Raw genomic sequence first — 16,168 nt, 5'->3', positions numbered from 1 at the left:
GGCAGAATGAGATCTTTGAATAGTAGACTTTGTCTTGATTATAAATGTAATATATAATTGTCAAAAAAAGAGGAGATATTTTAGAAATGTATAATTTTAGAAAGTAGAAGTCTCATAATCTTATCACTTCCACGTAACAGTTTAGTGGATATTTTCTAGACTTCATATGAGTAATTTATTATATTATACGTTTGCTAATATTACATACAGAAATATGATTATACTGAGTGGCAACTTTCCACTTAGGCATTATTTTGGATATCTTTCCACATCACTAAACACACAGCTACCTCAATCATTGTTATGGGCATAGTACTGCATTTTAGATACACTATAGTTTATCTATTCAAGTCCTTATTGATGTATGTTTGGGTTGCTTACAGTTTTTTGCCATTATAAAAAAATGCTGTAAAGAAATATTCATTTGTATGTGTGCTTCTGTTGAATAAACTCTTAGAAGAAATTTTTGAGTCAAAGATTATACATATTGAAACTTTTGACAACGCTATTTTATTCTTGTAAAACTTTGGGCAATAAGATTTCAATAAATTCTGAGAGTCAACACCTTTGCACTGAATTTCCACTTAGTCAAGTGTTCATTATTCAAACCTCTTAAACACACACCTTAAAACAACTCTGAAGGTTAAAGATTTTAAAGTTGCCTGCTTGGGATAAAAAGAGGAAAGAAACTAAAGAAGCATAAAGCATCATTAAAAGGAGCTTTTAAAAATGTTAGAAAATCCTTACATTAAAGTTGAATGATAAACAGGCAAATATATAATTTCATATTCAAGATTATCACAGTTATGTAAAATACTGTCTACTTTAAAAAGTGGTTTTCTAATTTTTCCAAATTAAAAAAATATTTTATTAGGAAAAAAATCTCAGAAAAAAATCTTTCTCTCCCCCCTAATCTGAAGATTCAACATTAAAATTGCTTCACTTTCCATTACAGAAGGAATTTTGCTGTGTCTTCCTGAAGCCTTTCCTATATGCCCAATTCCAAAGCCCAATGTCTGCAAGATAATCTTCAGGACTATCAAAAATTATACAAGAAAAAGTTTTATCAGCAAAATGAGTTTTATTTCATTTTTTCCCTCTAAAAATTACTTTAAGAAGAGTTCATCTACTACTTTCTTTTATTTTTTATTTTTTCTAATTTTATTTTATTTTTAAATTTTACATAATTGTATTAGTTTTGCCAAATATCAAAATGAATCCGCCACAGGTATACACGTGTTCCCCATCCTGAACCCTCCTCCCTCCCCATACCATCCCTCTGGGTATTAGGGACTTCCCTGGTGGTCCAGTGGTTAAGATTTCGCCTTCCAATACAGGGGGTGCAGGTTTAATCCCCAGTCAGGGAGCTAAGATCCCACATGCCTCATGGCCAAAATCCAAAAACAGAAAATAGAATCGATATTGTAACAAATTCAATAAAGACTTAAGTACTCTATTAAATGAATGGCTCCAAGATCTGATCTATTTTCCTCTTTTATAAATTAATGTGATTCACTCTAATCCCAATTAATATTTCTATGTCCACAGAGCCAAAAGAGACATTTTAGAAAGAAGATTAAGCATTACTAAAAGCTCACTTTGCTTAATCATAATGGGGAATAAGGAACTGTGACCTGGATGTTATTCTAATTTTTTAACATGATTTCAGCATGATTGGGAAGAATGGATTATAAACCTAGACAAATGGATAAAATTTCTCAATAAACTACATGAAGACTATATCCTTTTAGGATTATTCAGAACATTGGGTGGGAAGATGCAAAGCTGCTCATAATAATCAGTTTATTAGTTTTCTCAGGGCTGCCAATTGAGGTTGTGTGTGTATGTGTGTGTGAAAGCCAGGAATCCTAACCATTAGGCCACCCAGGGAACTCCTTTTTTTAAAAAAAATAAAAGCCACTATTAAAAGTTCAGAAAATAAAAACAAATAACACAGTGGTTACGCTAGTGGTAAAGAATCCACCTTCCAATGCAGGAGAAGCGAGGCATGGGTTTGATCCCTGATTTGGGAAGATTCCCTGGAGTAGGAAAAGGCAGCATACTTCAATATTCTTGCCTGAGAAATCCCATGAACAGAGGAGTCTGGTGGGCTCAGTCTATGGGGCCACAAAGAGTCAGACACGACTGAGCGACTAAGTACAGTCCCTTGTCAGTGAAAAAGAAATCCAAAATAAAAGAAAACTGGTTATCTTTGAATATTCCTATCTTAGCTTTACACCTCATTCTGACCAGGAAAAATGTCCTTAATTTTTATTCTAAACAATTTAAAAATGATTGTAGCATCAGAAACAGTAACTAACTTATATGCCTTTCTTTTCCGATAATCTGTTACTGAGCAGTATACATATATTTTAGAAAATACAGAAAGAAAAAAGAATTATATAAAATAAAATTATTCATAAATTCTATCATCTTACTATTTGCATATATATATATGAAACCAGATTTTTCTTTATATATACACTACACATATCTTTTCTAATACCCACCAATTTTCCCATCTGCTGCTTCTCTCACCACAGTTTTGGGGCTTTCCTCCATTGAACATTTGTGTAAATTATGGAACAGAATGTACACACTACAGAAAAGTGAAGTCACTCAGTCATGTCCAACACTTTGTGACCCTATGGACTGTTGCCTGCCAGGATCCTCTGTCCATGGGGATTCTCCAGGCAAGAATCACACACTATAAATTTTCATAAAATACTGAGGCACAGAGGTAGAAGAAACTGTGAGAGAATTTCATAACTTTTCATAACAAGGAATCAATAGAATATAGCCTAAAATGAGACCATGATTTAAGAAAACATGATCCCAACACCCTTTTTTAAAAACATTTTTGGGAAATTCGCTGTTGTTCCAGTGGTTAGGACTTGGCGTTCACTGCCAAGGGCCTGGATTTGATCCCTGGTTGGGGAACCTTTAAGATCCCACAAGCTGTGTGGCCAAAAATAAACAAACAAAAACTGCAATACTATCACACCTAAAAAATTAACAATTCCTAAATATTATAAACTATTCTGTAAGCCTCCAAATTTTATTAATTGTTTAACACATTTTTTAGGATAATTGGTTTGTTTGAATTAGGAGCCAAACAAAGTCTACACATAGTCTTACGTTTTCCACAAGCTCTTTTTTAACCTTATTTGGGTCTTTCAGTAAATGACATTTATGAAAAGTAAGTGACGAAGAAAAGCAATGTTCAGGTTAACCTCAATTTCCTCTTTATGTCAATTTCAAGTAACGTGACATCACATTTTTTAAAAATGGAGTAAATCATACTCAGTTCAGTTCAGTCGTTTAGTCGTGTCCGACTCTTTGCGACCCCATGAATCACAGCACGCCAGGCCTCCCTGTCCATCACCATCTCCCTGAGTTCACTCAGACTCACGTCCATCGAGTTGGTGATGCCATCCAGCCATCTCATCCTCTGTCGTCCCCTTCTCCTCCCGCCCCCAATCCCTCCCAGCATCAGAGTCTTTTCCAATGAGTCAACTCTTCGCATGACGTGGCCAAAGTATTGGAGTTTCAGCTTTAGCATCATTCCTTCCAAAGAAATCCCAGGGCTGATCTCCTTCAGAATGGACTGGTTGGGTCTCCTTGCAGTCCAAGGGGCTCTCAAGAGTCTTCTCCAACACCACAGTTCAAAAGCATCAATTCATCGGTGCTCAGCTTTCTTCACAGTCCAACTTTCACATTCATACTTGACCAATGGAAAAACCATAGCCTTGACTAGACAGACTTTTGTTGGCAAAGTAATGTCTCTGCTTTTCAATATGCTATCTAGGTTGGTCATAACTTTTCTTCCAAGGAGTAAGCGTCTTTTAATTTCATGGCTGCAGTCACCATCTGCAGTGATTTTGGAGCCCAGAAAGATAAAGTCTGACACTGTTTCCACTGTTTCTCCATCTATTTCCCATGAAGTGGTGGGACCGGATGCCACGATCTTTGTTTTCTGAATGTTGAGCTTTAAGCCAAAATTTTCACTCTCCACTTTCACTTTCATCAAGAGGCTTTTTAGTTCCTCTTCACTTTCTGCCATAAGGGTGGTGTCATCTGCATATCTGAGGTTATTGATATTTCTCCTGGCAATCTTGACTCCAGCTTGTGCTTCTTCCAGCCCAGCATTTCTCATGATGTACTCTGCATATAAGTTAAATAAGCAGGGTGCCAATATACAGCCTTGACGTACTCCTTTTCCTATTTGGAACTAGTCTGTTGTTCCATGTCCAGTTCTAACTGTTGCTTCCTGACCTGCATACATGTTTCTCAGGAGGCAGGTCAGGTGGTCTGGTATGCCCATCTCTTTCAGAATTTTCCATAGTTTATTGTGATCATACTACATGTGCTATTTTTAAAGTAAAATGTAATAAATACAATTTTACTGAAATTTCACACAAAGAGAAGGAATTACTGAACTTCAATCATTTTCTTATTACAAGAGATTTTCCTAACAGACTTATTTCTATGGTTAAGAAAACAGATTATTGAGAATTTGAGTTTTGTTGTTCAAATGTTTCAATTTTAGACAATATCTAATTGACTTCTTACTATAAAAGATAAAGTTAATATCTCTCCTATACTTTCTCCCATCTTTATTCCTTTACTTCCCAATTTTTAAATTATAAATTTATATGGATACTATTCTTTTATTGATATATAACTTTACATTAGTTTCAGGTATACAACATAATGATGCTATGCTGCTGCTGCTAAGTCACTTCAGTGGCATCCGACTCTGTGCGACCCCATAGACGGCAGCCCACCAGGCTCCTCTGTCCATGGGATTTTCCAGGCAAGAGTACTGGAGTGGTGTGCCATTGCCTTCTCCGAATGATGCTATACACACACACACACACACACACACACACACACACACACACACACACACATTGTGAAAGGATCCTGGCAATAAATCTCAACATCAAACATAGTTAATCACAATTTTTTTCTTGTGACAAGAACTTTTAAGATCTACTCTCTCAGCAACTTTAATATATACAATACACTATTATTAACTATAGTTATCATCGTGAAGATTATATCTCCAGGACTTTAACTGGAATTTTGTACCTTTTTGATTGCCCATAAGACTATTAGAAAATGAAGTAACTAAAGACATTGAGAGGTATGACAAATGCAAGGCAATTTAGAGAATCGCAAGGTCACTTTTTGATTTGTAATGGGCTTTGTAAAGAAATGCAGAATTTAACATGTTATGGGGATAGTAACATGGCCAGAATATATAAAAAAGAAATGTGGGGATTCTGGGAAGTTGCCTTATAGGAAGTATCAGAAATCTGTTTTCCCACCTAGACACAATTTTATCAGTACAATCTGTCTGATATAAGGATTTTGGAACTTGGGAAGCTATTGAAGGTTTGCAATTTCCAGGGGAAGCCACGGATCACTAATTACAGTTAATTCCAGTTAATTTCAAAGTTTAGTTTAGCATAGGCTACCCATCTCCCATCCCCTAATCCCATGGCAGGCAGCCATGCATGTGGCTTATATGCAGCTTATAGTAGGAGCTAGGGTAGGCAATATGGACTCTGCCATCCAAATAATAGGGAACTGAATTCTGATCATGGAAGTGCAGACACAGAGACCATTGTTGTAACCTCCCTAGTTTGCTGCAAGCCCTTCACCTTCTGGCTGAAGTGACTGCCAGGTGATTTAAAGGGTTGATGCCTTTTTCTTCCCCTTCATTTTCTCTTGTCTCCTTTTTGGAGTCAGATACCAAAGACTAGGACATTCAAAAGCAACTACATACACAGGGGAAATTAGAAGATTATTGTAAATGACCAAGGAAAGGCACAGGCTCAGAAAAGATTTGAAAAGACCTTAATTTTACACCTTAGGCTAATTCTCAGCACAGAGATAGCCCACAGTAATTAAAAAAAAAAAAAAAAAAAGCACTACACCATACACAAAAATCAACTAAAAATGAATTAAAGACTTAAGCATAACTCCTGAAAAACAGTAAAACTACAAGAAGAAAACACAGAGGGGAAGCTCTCTCTCCAGGTTTTTTGGACTTGATGCCAAAAGTACAAGCAACAAAAGCAAAAACATAAAAAAGGGGACTACGTCAAATTAAAAAGCTTCTGCACAGCAAAGGAAACCATCAATAAAATGAAAAAGCAACATATGGAATGGGAGAAAATATTTACAAACCATATATCCAATAAGTGATTAACATCCACAGCATACAAGGAGCTCATATAACTCAATAGCAAAAAACCATATTGTGCAATTTAAAAATGGGCAAAGAACCTGAACAGACATTTTCCAAAGAAAATACACAAGTGGCCCACAAGCACATGAAAAGGAGCTCAACATCACAAATCATAAGGGAAATACAAATCAAAACTACAATGAGGGACCTTCCTGGTTGGTTCAGTGGCTGGGATGCCACGCTCCCAATGCAGGGGATCGGGGTTCGATCCCTAGTCAAGGAGCTAGATCCCACATGCCACAACTAAGAGCCGGCATACAGAAACTAAGGATCACATGTGTTGCAACTAAGACCTGATGCAGCCAAATAAATTAATTTAAATAAGTTAATTTAAAAAAACCACAATGAGATAACAATTCATACCTGTGAGAATGGCTATTATTTAAAAGATGAGATAACAAATGTTAGCAAGAATGTGGGAAAAGGGAATTTCTGTATACTGTTGGTGGGAATGTAAACTGGTATAGCAACTATGGAAAACAGTGTGGCGGTTTCTCAAGAAATTACAAACAGGATTACCATATGATCCAGCAATTCCACCTCTGTGTATATATACAAAGGAAACAAAACCACTATTGCAAAACGATATCTGTATTAAACTGCAGCATTTTTCACAATAGCCAAAATATGGAAACAATCTAAGTGTCTATCAATGGGTAAATGGATCAAGGAAAAAAATATTACTCAGTCTTAAAAAAAGACAGAAATCCAGTCACTTGTGACAACATGAATGAATCTGGAGGGCATTATGCCCCAGAGATATTTCACCTGGAGGTGAAATAAGCCAGAGAGAGAGATAAACACCACACGGTATCACTGACATGTAAAATTAAAAACAAACAAACTGAGCTCCTAGAAACAGAGAGTAGAAAAGTGGTTGCCAGGGATTGGGAAGTAGAGGGAAACAGGGAGAGGTTAGTAAAAGGGTACAAACTTTAAGTTACATAATGAATAAGGTTCTGATGTATACCACGGTGACTATATCGACAACACTATATTGCTATCTACTTTTTCTTAAAGTACACTTGATTTACAATTTTGTGTTAGTTTCAGATATATAACAAAGTGATTTGGTTAGATAGATATAGATATTTCCTTTTTTCTGATTCTTTTCCATTAGGTTATTATAAGATACTGAATATAGTTCGCTGTGCTATACAGTAAATTCTTATTTATTTTATATATGGTGATGTGTATCTGATGTCACTGTACTGTATAACCAAAATTTGCTAAGAGAATAAATGTTCTCTCATACACAGACACAAAGGTAAATATACATCAGGTGATGGGTGTGTTAATTAATGTGATGGGGTAATCTTATTGCAATGTATACATATACAAAATCATCATGTGTATACTTAATTTCACAATTTTTTCAGTTACACCTAAATAAATCTGAAAAAACAAAACCCAGCAAACCCAGCAAATCTGATTTCCAGAGTTACCTATCATTACACTCAAATGTCCAATTTTCAGTCAAAAAATCATAAGATATACAAAGAAACAGTTCAGTATCACTCAAAGGGAAAAAAAAAAAAAAAACCAATAGAAACTGTTCCAGAAAGACCAGATGACAGACCTAGTAAATAATACTTTAAAACAAAAGATTCTCAAATAACTAAAGGAAGATATATAGAAAGTCAGGAAAATAATGTATGAAGACAATGGAAATATCAGTAAAGAGACATGAAAACCTAAAAATAAATCAAAAAGGAATTCTAGAACTAAAAGTATAATTACTGAAATAAAAATTTACTAGAGGGATTTAAAGGAAGATTTGAGCAGGCAGAAAGAAGAATTAACATACCTGGAGATAGGACAAATGGAAATTATTGAGTCTGAGGAACAGAAAGAAAAAAGATTGAAGAATAATGAACATATCCCAGGGAATTGTGGGTTATCAACAAAAGTAAACCAACATACACACTTTGGGTATACAAGAAGAAGAGAGCAAAAGGGGCAGAGAGATTATTTGAAGAAATAATGGTCTAAAATTTCCCAAGTTTGATAAAAAGGTATGCATATAAACATCCAGAAGCTCAATGAACTCCAAATAGAATGAACTCAAACATATGCACAGAGGCACATTAAAATCAAATGGCTGAAAGTCAAAGACAAAGAGAGAATCTTGAATGCAATAGAAGAGAAGCCACTCGTCCCATACAAGAGAGCCTCAATAAGATTATCAACAGATTTCTCATCAGAAACTTCAGAAACCAGAAGGCAATGGGCTAATATATTCAAAATTCTAAAAAGGGGGGGAAAAACACCTGTCAACCAAGAATTCTCTATCCAGCAAAATTATCTTTCAAAAATGAAGGAGAAATTAAAAAATTTCCAGATAAACAAAAGCTCAGGGAGTCCCTTACCACTAGGTCTGCCCTGGAAGAAATACTAAAGGGTACCCTACATGTAGAAATGAAAGGACACTGGACAGTAACTCAAAGCAGTATGAAGAAATAAAGATGTCAGTGAACACATGGACAATTACAAAAGCTAGTATTATAGTAAAAATGATCTGCAATTCCACTTTTTGTTTTCTACATGATTTAAGAAACTAATACACTTTAAAACATTAGTCTAAAAGCAAGTATTGGTGTAACTTTAGTTTGTTATTCTATATTCTGTTTTGTACATAATTTAAGAGACTAACGCAGCGTAATTAGTTTAAGTTTGAGGGCATAAAGTATATAAAGATGTAATTTTGTAACATCAATAACTAAAAGGGGTGGGGTGGAGCTGTACAGAAGCAGTTTCTGTGTGTTATTTAAGTTGGTATAAATTCAACTTAAAATGTTATAACATTAGGATGTTAAATGTAATCCCCATGGTAACAACAAAGAAAAGAGTTACAGAATATACAGAAAAGGAAATGAGAATTGAAACATGTCAGTATATATATGCTCAACTTGAACATAAATTTCACAATTTATTGTTCCAGTTTAACTTTGACTCCCATAAAGAGAGGATGATATTTGCTGTGCAGGATCAAGAAAGAGAAAGCACAAACTTTTTTGAAAACTCTATTGCTATACTAATAAAATATGAAGAGGGAGACAAAAGAGATGAAATGGCTCACATCAAGTTTACAGAAGCAGTGGTCAGAGCCAAAAGTCCAAATTTAAGTGGATGGCTTTTGTCTTAACGTCAATACCAGAAATGTTAAAACAGCATGCATTTGGGTACTGGGGAACATATACAGAGGAGGCTCTCAATGAAACAGCTTAAATTATATTTTCCTACTGTTAAAATAGGACTTTGGTCTCCCAGTTTATTACCTTTTGAACCAACAGTAAATAATCCTTTGGGATCACTTGACTAGACATTAAAAAAAAAAAAAAAAAGAGCAAAACAGAAGTTCTTTTTTTTGGGTAACAGCCTACGTTAAAACCATAAAAGCTGACAAACGAGTCTTTCTGATACACTTGCCCTATTCACAATGGCAGTACTAGTGACAAGAGATTTATTGTTCATTTTGTGCAATCAGGAAACTAAAAGACCAGGTTGTGACCTAAATTATAAATTACACTTTTAATCTTTTGATTGTAATAAAATGTTTTTGGACTGAGCAACTTTCAAAGAGGAGCAATTTTCTCCACCTATAGCCATTCATCCACAAGTTGTATACTAACTTATTGCAGCTGATTTTGTTTTTAACTTACAGATTGTTCACTGAGATTATTTTTTTAACCAGCTTTAAAAAAATTGGCACTTCCAATCTCCCATTGCTAATAAATAATGAGTAAATTACAATTGATGAAGGATCATTAGTAAGTTTGAAAAGATAAGCATTAACATATTTTAGATTTATAATTTAAAGTGAAAGTTTTATTCAGTTTATCATTTTTTATAGGTATGAATGGTGACATTGTTTGAAAGAACATAATTGGTAAAAGTACAAGAATATTGTTAGCAGCACTATTCATAATGGACTCCTGAGTGTCCATTTACTAGTAGAATGGCCATATATTCATATAATCAAATACTACACTGTAATGAACTGAATTAAATTATATTCAACAATATGGATGGATTTCGAACATAACTGAACAAAAGAATACATGACAGTATAACCCCAAAACATAAAGTTTAAGAAACAAGCAAGACTGAAATATATTGTTTAAGGATTTATACATGTTAAAACTATAGGGAGGCAGGGCAGCATGTGATTAGGGAAGGGCACAAGATGATGCTTCTAGGATGCTGACAATGTTCTATTGCTGGTGGTTACATGAGTGTTTGTTTTGGGGGACTTCCTTGGTGGTTCAGTGGCTAAGACACTATGCTCCGGATATAGTGAATGCAGGTTCAATCCCTGGTCAGGGAACTAGATCCCATGTCTCAACCAAGGGTTCACATGCCGCAACTAAAGACTCCACATGTTGCAATTAAGACAGCCACATGAGTGTTTAAAACTACTTGTTAAATTTTATATATGTGTTTTAAACACTTTTTGGATGGGTTGTATTTTATAATTTTTGAAAAGTTAAACAATAAAACACACAACTGGATGTCCAGCTCTGGTACTTCTTTAAAACATCTAAGTTCATTTAAAGGAAATGGGATGCATTTAAATATCTGTGGTTATTCCAGTTATGGATCACTGAAATTATTATAAACATGCAACTGATGTTCTTTTTTCCTAGAAACTGTCTCTCTTCACTGACTAACTCTTGCACGTCTTCAGAATTCAGATTAAGACTTATCACCTCCCATAAGTCTTACCCAATATCTTTTCTCTTTCCCTCTCCCACCTATTATTTTCCATACCTATCCAAGTTAGGTATCTTTCGTCTCTGTTCCCTCAGTGCTCAGAATATAGTATGCATATATCTCACTGTAGCGCAACAGTCTGCTGACTTTTCTGACCCCTCTCCTAACTTCTCCAACCACTCTCAGGTCATAGACTATAAATAATCTCAAAAGCTGGGACTATTGTTTTTGTTTTCTTCTAATATCCAGCACTTGACATATACGAGATATTCAATAGATTTTTGGTGACTAAACAAATGAATGAAAATGTATTTCCAGGGGACTTTCTTCGTGGTTCAGTGGTTCAGTGCAAGGCAAGGGATACCAGTTTGACCCCTAGCCAGGAAGATTCCACATGCTCCAGGGCAACTAAGCCTGTGCATCACAACTACTGAAGCCTACGTGCCTAGAGGCCTTGTTCAGCAAGAAGTGAAGCCACCACAATAAGACTGCACACTGCAACTAGAGAGTAACCCCTTCCTCCCACCTTCAGCTCTCTGTAACCAGACAAAGCCCACGTGCAGCAACAAAGACATAGCACAACCAAGAAGAAATAAATAAAAATTAAAAAAAGAAAACACATTTTCATAATACCAGTGAACAATACTGTCAATTTTTACTCCAGTGAGATGAGAAATATGGTGAAAAGCTTTTATGTTACATTGCATAGTTGTTGTTGTTCAGTCACTGAGTCACGTCTGACTGCAACACAATGGGCTGCAGCACGCCAGGTCTCCCTGTCCCTCACCATCTCCCGGAGTTTGCCCAAGTTCACGTCCACTGAATCAGTGATGCCATCCAACCATCTCATCCTCTGTCGCCCTCTTCTCCCTCTGCCTTCAGTGCTTCCCAGCATCAGGATCTTTTCCAATGAGTCCACTCTTCCCATCAGGTAGCCAAAATATTGGAGCTTCAGCTTCAGCATCAGTTCTTCCAATGAGTATTCAGGGTTGATTTCCTTTAGGACCGACTGGTTTGATCTCCTTGCAGTCCAAGTGGCTCTCAAGAGTCTTCTCTGGCACCACAGTTTGAAAACATCAATTCTTTGGTGCTCTGCCTTCTTTATGGTTCAACTCTCACATCTATACATGACTACCTGAAAGACCATATAGCCTTGACTATATGGATCTTTGTGGGCAAGGTGATGTCTTTGCTTTATAATACACTGTCTAGATTTGTCATAGCTTTCCTTCCAAGAAGCAATTGTCTTCTAATTTCATGGCTGCTATCACCATTGCAGTTGATTTTAGAGTGCATATAAGTAATCAATAAATGGCATTAAGATAGAGTTTTGCAAGGAAGGGAAGAGGGTTAAAAAACACTATCCAAATTTAAAAGATTATGACCAAAAGTCAAAAGCATTAGTAGGTTCACGCTTCTTATAGGTGACTTAATTATAAAGATTTTCATAAAGGAGAAATTTAAAATATACTAGCAATTTAATTAAAGCATTAGGTGCGGTGGCGGAGTCGGCATCGGCTACAGCGGGAGACTTTGGCGCGATGTCTCACACCATCTTGCTGGTACAGCCTACCAGAGGCCAGAAGGCAGAACTTATGCTGACTATGAATCTGTGAATGAGTGTATGGAAGGTGTTTGTAAAATGTATGAAGAACATCTGAAGAGAATGAATCCCAACAGCCCCTCTATCACATATGATATCAGTCAGTTGTTTGATTTTATTGATGACCTGGCAGGTCTCAGATGCCTTGTTTACCGAGCTGATACCCAGATATACCAGCCTTATAACAAAGACTGGATTAAAGAGAAGATCTACATGCTCCTTTGTCAACAGGCCCAATAGGCTGGGAAATAGTTGAGTTTGGGAGCATTAGGGGAATGGGAGTGGGCTTGGAACACAGGTGTGTGCAGTGTGCTGTAATGGAAATTTCGTATTATAGTTATCCTGTTTCCATTTTGGTATACCCTAGCCAGAATTGACTGAGAAGGCAATGGCACCCCACTCCAGTACTCTTGCCTGGAGAATCCCATGGATGGAGGAGCCTGGTGGGCTGCAGTCCATGGGGTCACACAGAGTCGGACACGACTGAGGCGACTTAGCAGCAGCAGCCAGAATTGAATGTATTAGATAAAATATGATGATCTTGTTTAATCTGAAAACCCCTTTCCCCCCCGTTTTTTTACTTAAACATTTTTATGATGATTTAGATGGAAGTTGGTTTTTGTCAGTTAACTTCGGTTCCGGTCCCTCAAACTGCTCATACCTGCTTTATAACATCCACTGTACTAATCCTCCTTCAAATTGGGGTGGGGAGTGGAGGCGCAGTTTAGTTACGTCCTCAAGATAAAATCTTGGTGAAAAACAAATAAATGTTCTTTAGTTATATTTAAAAAAAAAAAATTAAAGCGCTAGCTGTCCATAAGTCAATATTAGTATCTATAAAAAAACTTTTAACAAAGGCGATAATAACAAACAGGATCTTGATTTCAACAGGAAATAAACCTATTTTATTTTGGTGTACTCAAGTTTAATTTTCTCAGTTAAGCTGAGTGTTATTGAACTGAGGAAATATCTAATTTTAAATGTATTTGAAAGGTTAGACTCTTCAACATGTATTTAAATTTCCTGATTTCATAAGACAATGAAGCTTAATATCTTAAACCAGTCTATGGCAGCTACTCCTCAGAAGAATTTTGAGAAAGTATGACAGTAATATTTCACAAGCAACTTGACTATCTGCTGCTGCTAAGTCGCTTCAGTTGTGTCCGACTCTGTGCGACCCCATGGACGGCAGCCCACCAGGCTCCCCCATCCCTGGGATTCTCCAGGCAAGAACACTGGAGTGGGTTGCCATTTCTTTCTCCAATGCATGAAAGTGAAAAGTGAAAGTGAAGTCGCTCAGTCGTGTCCGACTCTTAGCAACCCCATGGACTGCAGCCCACCAGGCCCCTCTATCCATGGGATTTTCCAGGCAAGAGTACTGGAGTGGGTTGCCGTTATAAAACCTACTATAATTTCTTTCTAGGCTTACAATTCTTGAAATATTAGTCTCATTATGTTATTTTCTTACAGCTTTTTAAAATATAATCTAAAAAAGTTATAGCATTAGGTTCTACACAGAAAATTTAATGGAAATCTTCAGCAAAAGTTAACTTTGGGATGCAAAGGTTAACATTTAAGAATTTTTTTTTGACATGTCACAAACAAATGATGTAAAAACATGAAATTACACATATACCAAAACATATACTCAAAACACATACCAAAGAAAATAGAGCAAAAATATTCTCCAACTAAACACAAAAATGAAATGGATGTTGCTGTTTTCATTAGGTTGATTCCCTTTTACTTAAAGGAAAGAGTCTACAAGTCTTGCCTGGCACTCAAAATCATTTCTACTCTGATCTGAATCTAATTTGTCAATTTTGAGAAAACAATGAGATCACTGTTTTCTAAGAATACCACCTGCTTCAATCGCTGTTTTGGGTTGTTGTTTTAGCAGCTAAGTTGTTTCTGACTCTTTCGTGACCCCACGTACTGTAGCCCCCCAGGCTCCTCTGTCCATAGAACTTTCCTGGCAAGAATACTGGAGTAGGTTGCCATTTCCTTCTCCAGGGGATCTTCCCAATCCAGAGATTGAATCCATGTCTCCTGCATTGCAGGCAGATTCTTTACCACAGAGTCACCAGGGAAGTACATATTTTAGTCATACTGGTACTCAATTATCTCCCAAATTCATCAAGCTCAAGATACCATTGGTAACTCATCCAGAAGTTGATGAGTTCCATTCTCTCCATTTATGTAAATCTATGGGCTTCCCCGCAGAGAAGGCGGTGGCACCCCACTCCAGTACTCTTGCCTGGAAAATCCCATGGATGGAGGAGCCTGGTAGGCTGCAGTCCATGGGGTTGCTAAGATTCGGACACGACTGAGTGACTTCACTTTCACTTTTCACTTTTATGCACTGGAGAAGGAAATGGCAACCAGTGTTCTTGCCTGGAGAATCCCAGGGATGGGGGAGCCTGGTGGCTGCTGTCTATGGGGTCGCACAGAGTCGGACACAACTGAAGCGACTCAGCAGCAGCAGCAGCAGCAGCATGGGCTTCCCTAATAGCTCAGTAGATAAAGAATCTGCCTGCAATGCAGGAGACATAGGAGTCTGGGTTTGATCCTTGCGTTGGGAAGATCCCCTAGAGGAGGAAATGGCACTATTCTTGCCTAAAAAATCCCATGGACAGAGGAACCTGGCAGGTTACAGTCCAATGGGTCTCCAAGAGTCACACAACTAAGCGTTCAAACATAACACCCATTCTTAAAGGTCCTTCGCTGCCTTTTGTTCTTCCCCAAATTATTCCAACCTATGATGATCCTTCTTCTCTCCAACTTCCTCTGCACTTACTGTTCTAACATGGAAAAACTTATTTTTTTTTAAATTGTTATTTACTTTAAAAATCTTTTGAATTGTGAAATATAATGCACACAGAACAGAGTACATAAAAGTGAAATGCTCAATGATTTATCCCTAGGTGAATATCTATGAAATTTTCTCCAAGTAGAGAAACAGAAAACTGTTAGAAAAACCCCTTCATGCTCTTTTCTAATCACTAACACTCCCTCCTCCTCTACTTCTCACAAAAAGGTAACCACTACCCTAACAAATATGGTAATCCCCTTTTCTGTATAATTTTACCACCTAAATATGCAACCCCAAGCATCATAGCTTAGTTTTTTGAAACTTATATACATATAATCATACAATATGTATTCTTTTGTGTCTGGCTTCCTTTGCTGAACATTATATGAAAATCATACATGTTTTGTAATAATGTTCATTTTCATTCTTTATATAAAATATATTTATACTCATTTAAGTAAATGAATGATTCATTTTTATCCATTCTGCTGTTGTTGGAGCTTTGGATAACTTCATTTTTAAAAGGATATAGATCTTGTTCCCCCAGCTAGAATGCACATTTCTTGAGGACAGGGATAATGTATTATTTTATATTTACCTTACTATCTGTATAATGCTATGCCATGCTTAATTGCTCAGTCGTGTCTGACTCTCTGCAACCCTGTGGACTATAGCCCGCCAGGTTCCTCTGTCCATGGGATTTTCCAGGCAAAAATACTGGAGTGGGTTGCCATTTCCTGCTCTAGAGGATCTTCCCAACCCAGGGATCAAATCGCGCCTC

General features: G+C 36.6%; 1 protein-coding gene and 1 pseudogene across 1 annotated transcript in view; one reads left to right on the top strand and one right to left on the bottom strand.

The window, feature by feature from the left end:
• The window catches only part of GOLPH3L (golgi phosphoprotein 3 like), a 50,449-nt gene that overhangs the window by 29,887 nt on the left and 4,394 nt on the right, over positions 1-16,168 (bottom strand). The gene's annotated exons all lie outside the window — the stretch shown is intronic.
• LOC113887333 lies at positions 12,499-12,861 on the top strand (annotated as a pseudogene).

This window comes from Bos indicus x Bos taurus, chromosome 3 (genome assembly GCF_003369695.1).
Source record: "Bos indicus x Bos taurus breed Angus x Brahman F1 hybrid chromosome 3, Bos_hybrid_MaternalHap_v2.0, whole genome shotgun sequence".
NCBI lineage: Eukaryota > Metazoa > Chordata > Mammalia > Artiodactyla > Bovidae > Bos > Bos indicus x Bos taurus.
Note: the sequence above shows the minus strand (reverse complement) of the source record. Positions and strands in the feature narration are given on the sequence as shown.